Here is a 10,629-nt window from a genome sequence, read left to right as displayed (position 1 = left end):
TCTAGCTGTGCTCCGCCAAGTCTAGGTGGGCACCACCCTAGGGGTGGCGGTGCCACCGGACAAGGCACGACGGTTACAGCCCCCAACATGCCGCCCTCAGCCTTGGCCAGTCGGGCACTGCCATAGGGGCGGCGATGCACTGGATAGGGGGTGGTGGTGGCCCTGTGGCACCACTCCGAGCCTAGTTTCATCTCCTTTTCTTCACCAACTTCTTCTCCTTTGTAAATGTGCTAATACCACCATGTGATCACCACCTTGTACACGTGTGTTAGCTTTTCACAAACATTTTTTCCAAAGGATTAGCACTCAATTCACCATGCCACTCGATCCTAACATGTATGCAAAGTTAGATCGCTCAAGTGGCACTAGATGACCAATATGCAAACAAGTTTGCTCCTCTTAGTAGTATGGCCATTTATCCTAAAACTAGTTATGTACTTCTCTACACAACCTTTGACTGGTGAATTGAAATGCCCTACAAGTATACCTTTGCCTTATGCATTCCATTCCATCTCCTTCAATGTTGATGCAACACATGCACCAACCAATCACAAATGATATGATCCACTTGATATCTTCACATGACCATATTGGTTCATCGATCTTGACTTCACTTGCTATTCTCTATTGCTTCGGTCCATCGATGCCAAGTCATCACTCAACTTGCCCTTCACACTTGCAACTGGTCCATCGAGCCAAGTCTTGTCTTGATCTTCTCCATCTTAGTCACATGACTCAATGTCATGTCTCATACGCAATGAGCTTCTTCATCACATGTGTGAGCTTTGCAACATCTCTGAACCATTTTTACCTCCATGGCATATGTTGCTCACACACATGTACCTATGGACTAATTACCCATGTGTCTCATATTAAACACAATTAGTCCACCTAGGTTGTCACTCAATTACCAAAACCAAATAAGGACCTTTCACTCATGCAAGGTTTTAGGAAAAGAAGTTACATGAGCACAGAACATGGGCTGGTCATATCGTTCTATCTTCGATTGTGGTGGCCGATAATGGGGACAAGGATGAGAACGACACTGCTAGGTTGAGCGATCTCATCTCTCTAGCGAAGGTGGGCTTACAGGCAGAGGAGGATGAGGATGACATTGGCAGACTAAGCGAGCTCATTGCTCTAGCAGAGGTGGGCTTACAGGCGGAGGAGGATGCGTTCTTCTCTTAGGCCAGAGAGGCCATAGATAAAGCAGAGGCCGCTTACTATAGGCGATAGGTAGATCTAGGCAATGCAGGTGAGCCTAGCCACATGAATGAGGCGAAGGAGGATGCATTCTTGTCTCAGGCCGTAGATGAAGCAGAGGCTACTTACTATAGGCGATAGGTAGATCAGGGCAATGTAGGTGAGCCTAGCCACAACAACAAGGTTATGGTAGAGGATTGGTAATTGGACGACGAGTTGCTTACTCAGTATGTTTCTGACTAAGGATTTCTGGTTGTGTCATGTGGTAGTTTGATGCTTTAGATTTGGTAGTTCTATGCTTTAGTAATGAACAATGTTATGTGTTAGAACTTTCATTGTGTTGTCTAGTGTTTTATTTGAACTATTGATGTATTATACCCATGCAACGTACACTGTACCCATGCAACTTTCATTGCGTTGCCTTGTGTTGTCATTCGCCATAAAAATGCTATTAGAAACTTACCCAAGTGCTAAAAAACATTCATATGTGGTACAACATCTTGAGTTTTTGAAAGTAAAGGAAAAATGTGTAACGTAGTGACTAAGTCATGTAATCTTTGTTTTTATAAATTCTGTTCTGAGTTAAAAAGGTTGCTCCTATACTTGTTAGTCTTCGGTTGTGCCTCTGTCTGGCCTTGGTACTATCGTGCCATGGTGGATGGCACAGCAAGGTCGACGTGGCACGCCTAGCGGCATGGCAAGGCCACCATGCCATCAGCCACGGCGTGGCAAACCTTGGAAGCATTTTCCAGCAGCGAGTGGCCGAGCAGCCCCTTTCTCGATGTAGTTTAAACATATTTGGACACGAGGCAACGTAGTCGACCAAGTTCATTCATGAATACATAAATTCAATGGATTTGGACATGAAGCAAAGTAGTCGACCAAGTTCATCGATTTGACATAAGTTCATCGATACTACATAAGTTCATTGATACTGACATAAGTTCATCGATACTACATAAGTTCATCGATACTACATAAGTTCATCGATACTGCATAAGATCCGTTTGACATAAGTTCATCAATACTACATGTTCCATCATTTGGGTAGTACATGAACTCCAAAATAAAGCAAAGTCGCCAAGGATGGATGTCTTGTTGACATGATCCTTCAAGATCTTGAGCATCTAAAGGCTTTATTAAAGGTGTATCTACATTAACGTGAAAATGGTAAGTAAGGAGGCAAGACAGCAAGTTTTGCAATTCAAGAAACTTGGAAAAAGACGTGGACTATGCTTACCTAGGCCCTACGTCCTAGGAGTGTACGGGTCCCTCGGACGCCTCTATCTTTTCAGATTTGTAGGCAACACATTAGGAGTGTACCCAACATCGGTGCGGTCGCAATGGCGGGGTTGATGGCAGAACTGTTGCACCTCACTGGTACCCTATAAGTATAAGATAGGCTAGGTATTTAAAAACTGAAGCTTTGTTAGTTCACGCCACATCTCAAAGTGTAAAAGGAGTACATGTTCATCTCCTTGGGTACCAAGCGGGGCACCACCTAGCTGAGACATGCTAATCTCATCCGCTTGATAAGGGTCCCTCTGGTGGTGGTGTATACGGAAGCCCGAGGCCTCATCATCGTCCTTGTTGGTGGCATCATCCTCATCATCCTTATCTACAGGGCCCTTCCCAGCGCTATAGTGGTGTGGTGTGTGCACAGCAGAAGTTGCACCTATCATCAACTCAAAAGAACTGGCTGGTGTCCTCAAACAGGTTGAAGCCATGCCACCAGACCACGTCGGGTAGTCAGGTTCCTCCCATGGAGTATTCATGCAGCTCAACTTTTGAGCTAGCTTCCTGCAGCTCTTCTTCACTTTCTACATCAATAGATGTTAAAGAAAAATTATTTCCCAAGCCCATTGATACTAAATGAACATGCTCACAAGTTTATGTGTACCTCCATAAAATCCTATAGAATGCCTGGCACTTGCCCTCTAGACTCGTGAAGTCAAAACGCTGCTTCGTTGGACAACCTTGACAATTGTGTGGCCTGGGTATAGAAATGAGGTTGGATTGTTTTAGTACACTTACTAAATGCCAAATGGATAACAAATTGTAGCATTTGAGTATCTTACCACATATCTCTATAGCAGGGCTCTCTCTCTGGTTGTGTCTCCTCCCTAGTGGCAACATCATACACATCTTCAATAACATCTTCCTCTGAGTCATCATCAATTGCATCCTTAGTGTAGGGGGCTTGATATGTGTCCTCATAGACTTGTAAAGCCACCAAAGGTACTCGTCGAAGGTGTGTTGGTCATGTGGTGGATCCACATCGATCAGTCGCCACTCCCTGGTCTCCCACAACTAAATGTAGTCATAGTGCTTCACGCGCCAATCATTGTCCTTGTACCTCTTCCTGTGGTCATACCTGCAACAAAATGATAGTTAGTTCTACCACACACACCTCACAATTGTAGCTTTGTTATGAATCAATGATGTACCCGTGTAATTTTTGGTTGGTGGAGTAAAGCGGTGGTGGGTAGCCTATAATTCTTTCGAACTGCCTGCAAACCCTGATGGGCAAGTGGATCTCGACCATGTGGAAGAAAATAAGAGGGACATTGCAGCGATACTCGTCGGACTCTTGCCTAGTGATAGGACTCAGATAGTGTTGGAGCTCCATAGCATCCCAAGGACACCAAGTCATCTGAACATTTCGTAATTGAGTTAGCTTGTGATATAGTGTAGATCCAACAAGAGCACACACGTATGTAGCCAAAGAGAGCATAACCTGGTGCTATGTTAGGACGTCGAGCAAGTTCGTGTACTCCTTGTACTTTCATCGTGGATTCCCTCTAACTAACTCTGCTTCCTTCCAGATATACAGAGCAGTAGGTAGTGTATCCTGGTCGTTCCATTATTGCATTGAGAAGTGTGAAAATGAATTAGCCAATCATAATTTCATCAAATGTAACAGCTTCGAAGTAAGTAGTGAACTAAAGTACTTACCGACAAACCATGAAGAAGGGGCCTCCCAATGGGCTATCTTTCCCAACACCAAACCTAAAGTAGGTAGGAGCAACCACCTAGGTTCGCGTTCGGCGACGTGCGACGACAGGCAACGCAAAGCTATCGATATGTCCATACTTGGACCACGCTGCCCCAGCTGTACATCGTTATGTTCTCCCACGGTAGGCGTAGTATGTCAAGAAAAATCCAGCTAATGGTGTTGCCCAACGCGTTGGGGAATAGGAAAGTGCTAAGGAAGTGCTAGAGCCAGACTCTAGCGAACCTCTCGATCTCAGCATCATTAGCTTGTGGGTGCAAGTTCTCGAAGCGCTCTGTGATCCATGACAACAAAACACCGAAAGTTTTCCTAAAATTCACAAAACACAATGAGATGCAATGGCTTTAGAAAAAACAATGTAACTATTAAATATGGTTCAATTCCTTATTTTTTCTAGCATCCTTGTTGTCCGGTGGAACAAAGACATAAAACTGAGCCACCACATCTCTCCAGTGATCGTTGTCAACTATACCTATCATTAGAAGTCCCCCCAATCAAAGGCCAAAGATAGCCTTCATGTCCTGCATGGTGATGGTCATCTCGCCGCAAGGTAGGTGGAATGTGTGGGTCTCAGGCCTCCACCCGTGAGGTTGCATTATGAAAATAGAACAAGTATTAGTTACCTCAAATTCATTTTAAGAATGTTTATAGAGAATAAAGGGACTCACACCTGTCTATAGCTGTAGTGAGAAGTGCGAGGTCAAGGGCTAGAAGACCGAAGTTCACAACCCAGACAAGCTCGAGGAAGTCAGCACGCCATATGTACGGCACGTAATGCTCATCCCACTGGTGTGCCATGTTGTGCGTGCATGGCCTAAAAGGAATCAAGTCCACCTCAGCATCACTGTCGGTCAACTTGTGAGCTCGGTGTTCCTCGTCGTAGGCCACCTCAAGAAGGGGGTACAATAGATGTTGAGCCATCCTGGTTCAAATTGATAAACAAAGGGTTAGAACAAACATTATGAATAATACAATATTAAAATTAACATTACATAGCATTACAAATTTTAAACTACATGCTATGCAGCATGGACAAAATATGAAAGAACATGTATGGACCTATTGCCCTGGTCTTCTATGCCTATTAGCCTTGTGACCAGGTTCTTTGCAAATGGACTAAAGATTCCTGCCATGGGTCTCGTTGAAGTCTCTCCCTCCGTACATGTATTTGTCGTATTCTCACATAGCGTCCATGTCCCCCTTGAGTCACTTCTTCTTTCTCCTACCCTTCCCTACCTTCATTAGCTCTAGATACAGCACATAGTCATAACCATAATAAGGGGACACTGTGTCGGGTCAAGGTATGACTCAAAGCTGTTCTCCCAAATACTAACGGTGTTCGAATGAAGATACAAGGGTGACATATATGGCAGACCTTCAAAGTCATATCCACGGACCCTATAGACCGTGATCATGTGAAAGCAAGGGGCATGCATGATCTGAGGGACGTTGCAACTGCACTCTACTTTGTCAAGATCAACTCGGTAGTTTCATCCACCATAACATTCGCCGCCCAAGCTTGTGCCACCCTTCCCCCGTACACTAAAGACATGCCAGTGAGGTCCATATGGCTCAACGGTATGCTGCTTGGCCAGTTCCTCGGCCTCCTTCAAATGTTCTATTTCGGCCTTTCCAAATTGCCCAAGCTCAGCTAGATTCCTCTGCGCAAGTTCTCACCTCTTGACAAAATATTCGTTGCACTTGTGAAATGAGAACTCAACAATTCCATACACATGCAATGATCGAACTCCTTTGAATACATGGTTGAAAGACTCTAATGAGTTGGTGGTCATGATGTCATACCTGAAACCGCCCTCGTCATATGCTAATGCCCACTTAGCCTTCTGTTCCATCTGCCCCTCTAACCAGGCCTTGTCCACTTCGTTTAGCATCTTGTCTAGTTCTCTCTTTGTCTCCTTGAACTGGCACTCTGTACGTACACAGCATAGAGCCTTTACCTTGACCTTGTCACAAACCTCCTTCTTCCTCTGACGCTGCTAGAAATTAGCGACAAAATATCGCATGCACCATCTGTGCACTAGAGGTGGGAACCCATTGATATGTTCATCTACAGCATTAAGAAGCCCTGCGTGATGGTCCAAGATCAAACATATAGTGCGAGATGGGCCAAGCACTTGCACACGTAGATGCCACATGAACCATGACCATGATTCATTGTTCTCTCCCTTTACCAAAGCAAAAGCCATAGGTACTATCTGGTCCTCTAGATCAACATCAACAGCCATCATCAAGGTGCCCCTGTACTTTCCGATCAGGAAAGTGCCATCAACAAGTACGACTAGCCGATAATACTTGAATGCATGTTCTGTCTGCGTGAACGTCTAGAACACTTGATGCAGGATATGCCTCAATGGGTTCTACAAAAACATCCCTCTGGTGTCTATAAACCATTTTAAGCCAGAGTTGTAGTAACTCATTGCACACAATATTCGGGGAACCCTATTGTATGCTTCCTTCCAGCTACCCCAACAAATCGCCAGGGAAATTTGCTTAGCACACCAAACCTTTCTGTACTTCACATCAGACTTAACGAATCCAGATATGGATTGTTGTAAGGAAGACACCGAAATATCGTTATTGTCATCATTGAGCCCCAATATACGACGGGCAAGGTAACGTGCAGTGAGCTGCTGATGATTTTCCTTCCCCTTATTTGATAGGAAAGTGTGGGGTTAGACCACTTTACTTATGCTCCACTTGCCATCACTCTATCTCTTTCATGTATTTAACCTCCACATATAACCATTTTTGTATATCACGTGGTACCTCAACTCCTGTCCGAATGAGTGATGGTGTACGGCCTATGATAATGGACAGCATAGTCCTGAAGGAACATCTTCATCTCTAACATTGTATTGAATACCATCCCCTTGATAAGGATTACATTCTCATGGTCATACAATGATTTCCTACACATCTTCAGACTAGTGTCACAAACTGCCATATCCGTCATGCTGACATCCCTATAGTTTGAAACGCCACTAAAAGGTACGTTCATCGACCTCAGTTGCATAAGCTCTATCGCCGTGTAAGGATCTGGTGGAACGTACTACTGTGCTTCACTAATTCTAGCCCATGAATCATAGGGGCTATCATCCTCTGGCAAATATGTGACTAGTCTTCCCTGAGCTGGCATAACATGAAGTACCTCAGTTGGTACTGGTAATGGCATAGCATGAACCGGTACTGGCATAGCATCAGCCGGTGTTGGCATAGCATCTCTGCCTCCTTGGTCATCGTCTGAATTATTTGAATCATTGCTAACTACATCACTGATCCTGTCCTCCTCCTCCTGCTCCTCCTCTTCCCGCTCGAACTCGTTCACATCGAAGTCATTGCTTATACAGCCTACTGAGAACTACCAAGAATCATCGACTGCCACTGGAGTTTAATGAAGCTGCTCCTGCGTCAACTGACCGTCCAAATCCATGTTACCCTAAGTTGCTTCCCCTTTGACCCCCAATTCTTGTTCATTGCCTCTAACACCGTAAATGGACGGCCCGTCCTAGAGACCCTGCATCATGTACCCATTCTCCACCACCACCTCAGCCATGGACACATTGGAACCTTAGATCACCCTATTGTAGCGGGACCAATGAGCATGGTCGCGTAAGGGCATCACGACATAGTGTGCCATAGTCTTCCCACTATCAAACCTCCCCTTTAGTATGAAATCACCGCCAAACTTTGCATTGAAACGGACACAAAGGTCGTTGAAACTAGGAGGTTCATCAAACTATTCCAATTCTTCTTCCATATCCTCAAATATACCATCTTTCCTAACACTTCCTCCGTAAAAAACACGAACACAACAATCCATCTACAAAACCATTTGAAGAAACTTCATCAAGTCGTCCAAATCATCGTATCACGCACTACTAAGTACCAACACTTCAAAACTAGTATCTATACTAACTACCATTACTACTTGAAAATAAATAAACCCTAACTACCTAACCAATCCCTAAACCCAAGTTCTAACTAACAAAAAGCTAAACCCTAAACCAAAATCCTAACTAACAAAAACCTAAACCCTAAATTACGAACCAAACCCTAAACCCAAAATCCTAACTAACAAAAACCTAAAGGCTAACTACCTAACCATACCCTAAAACCTAACTACCTAACTATACCAATCACTAACCCTAATCAATTGATTCAAAAATGAATCACCAAAGTGAGGGATTTGGAGGAGGGAATACCTTAGCAACAACAGGGAGAGTTTCTGGGGGTTAGCCCCGACGATAGAGAGGGCCGGGGCGGCGGTGCCCGAACGGCCGGCCACCAAGGGAGGGGGCGCGGGTGACCAAGGGGCTGACCCCCAGCCTATCGACAGGGGAATGGGGAGAGAGGCAGGTAGGGAGGCGCAGTCGATGGTGGAGGAGCCAAGGGAGGGGCCAACGGGCGGCTGGCGACGGCGGGAGCGACCGGTGGCTGGCGGCGACGGGCTGAGAGAGAGGGAAATGAATGGAGTGAGAGAGAGGAGGAGGCCGGGTCACAGGCCTCTACTGGGCCTTGCCACGCCGTGCAGCGTGGCGCGGCAAGATCTACGGCACTGCAGCGCCTACCACGTCAGCCGCTAAGGCCCCGGGCCGCTGCCACGTCACTGCCTCTGCCGCGCCACTGCAATAGACGCGGCCAAAAGTGTTAGATTTGAAAAACAAAATTAAACAGTCTCAAATTTGACAATAGTTTAAAAAAATGTTAAAAAAAATCCGGCCCTGCGGGGTCATATTCCGCTTTGACCAAGAAAGAGGCGCTTGCGGAGTAGTACAAGGGCGCAGTAAGAGTTGGGCCTCTGCTGTTGCTGAAACTGTTCCTGGGCTGGGCCAGGGAGAAACAGTTGTTCAAATGCAACCTATCCATCCCCTCGCCGAAATTGCATGCGGCCGAGTATTTAACTCGTACCTATAAATTTGTACAGCGCAGTTAAGATTTTAGTTGTTTGTAAGACAGTGCATTGTGCATACATTCGTACGAGCCGATGTTCACTAGTGCAGTCGCACGACGATGCAGGAGATGTCGTCCTTGCTGCCCCGCCGCACCGCCTCGTCGCCGAGCCTGACCGCCGCCTCGCGGGCGTCCTCGACGCCCCGAGCCTCGTCCACCGCCTCCTGGTTCGACATCACCTTCCACAGGCCGTCGCTGGCCAGCACGAGCAGCTCCACGCCGTTGCCGACGTCCTCGATGGCCACGTCCGGGTCCAAGCTGATGTGCTCCTTGAGCGACCGGTCCCCGAACGCGCGCGCCATGGCCAGCTGCGCGTCCACGCGAGGCACGTCTCCTGCACGTATATATCGTCGTCAACAACAACAATGGATCGTGTCGTTTCGTGCATGCAACCGATCGAGGCCTGTTTCGTGCGTGTGCGTTACCGACCGTGGATCTCGGTGACGAAGCCGCCGCGGGCCTCGATGGCGCGGCGCTCACGGAGCGGCTCGTGGTCCACGGACAGCTGCCTGGCCGTGCCGCCCGCGTCGCACAGCACGGCGCGGGAGTCGCCCACGTTGGCGACCACTAGCTCCTCGCCGTTCATCAGGATCGCCGTCACCGCCGTCGACCCGCCGCCTGCCCTTCCCCTCGCCGTCGTCGTCCGCCTCCTTCTTCTTCAGCACCTTCCGGTCCGTGCGGTGGTACGCGCGCCGGTTCGCCTCCATCGGGTCCGTCCAGAAATCGAAGCCCGGCTGCCGCGTGCCACGACGCGTCACGAAAAGAAAAAAAATCGACGCAAGCATCCATCTGAACTGCTAAAGAAATGAGTGTGTTACTTGGTTGAGGATGTTGTCGAAGAGGTGCTCGCGGAGGTAGGTGGCGACGTCGGCGCAGGAGTGGCCGTCGAAGACCGCGAAGAGGCCGACCTCGTTGCCGTCGTCCAGCTGCCGGAACTCGGCCACGTGGCGGTCCTCCATGCCGTGCGACATCCGGCCCTCCACCAGGTGGAATCCGTACCTCACCTTCCGGCGCCCCGGCGCCGCGTCGCTCTTGCCTTTCCCCGTCCCGCGCACCGCCTCGTCCGCAACCGCATGGGCATGGTCATCGCCGCCGCTTTCCCCCTCTCCGGCCGAACGAACAATAGTACGAGAACCCACACAAGTTATTTACACGAAACGTACCGGATCACGCCTTGCGGTTGCGGCGATTCGGCGAAGACAGACAGGATCGGAAGAACGCGAGACCGACCGATGGGTGATATAATTAACTCTCACCTTGTTGGGTTGCTGCAGTGAGGCCATGTCGTCGTTGGTCAGCTTGATCGAGCTCGCTCGACTTGTTGTCACCGCCGGGAACTTACTAGTACCCTCAGCTGCAGAGGTTTACCTCGCCGTCTCCTGCTTATTTATACCGAGGTGTCGCTGGAGTTTACCAGCGTGTTCTTCCGGTGACTTCGTGAT

General features: G+C 47.8%; 1 long non-coding RNA gene and 1 pseudogene across 1 annotated transcript; both read right to left on the bottom strand.

Moving 5' to 3' along the window:
• Positions 1 to 2,583: 2,583 nt before the first annotated feature.
• Positions 2,584 to 4,027, bottom strand: LOC136552431 (uncharacterized). Its single transcript, XR_010782819.1, has 5 exons — positions 3,941 to 4,027; positions 3,651 to 3,856; positions 3,282 to 3,577; positions 3,104 to 3,196; positions 2,584 to 3,023 (listed from the first exon to the last, which is right to left on the bottom strand). It is a non-coding gene; the product is annotated as an uncharacterized lncRNA (long non-coding RNA).
• A 1,012-nt stretch (positions 4,028 to 5,039) lies between these two features.
• LOC136552430 (probable protein phosphatase 2C 39) lies at positions 5,040 to 10,629 on the bottom strand (annotated as a pseudogene).

The sequence above is a fragment of the Miscanthus floridulus genome, chromosome 4 (genome assembly GCF_019320115.1).
Source record: "Miscanthus floridulus cultivar M001 chromosome 4, ASM1932011v1, whole genome shotgun sequence".
Taxonomy (NCBI): Eukaryota; Viridiplantae; Streptophyta; class Magnoliopsida; order Poales; family Poaceae; genus Miscanthus; species Miscanthus floridulus.
This window is presented reverse-complemented; position numbering and strand designations above follow the sequence as displayed.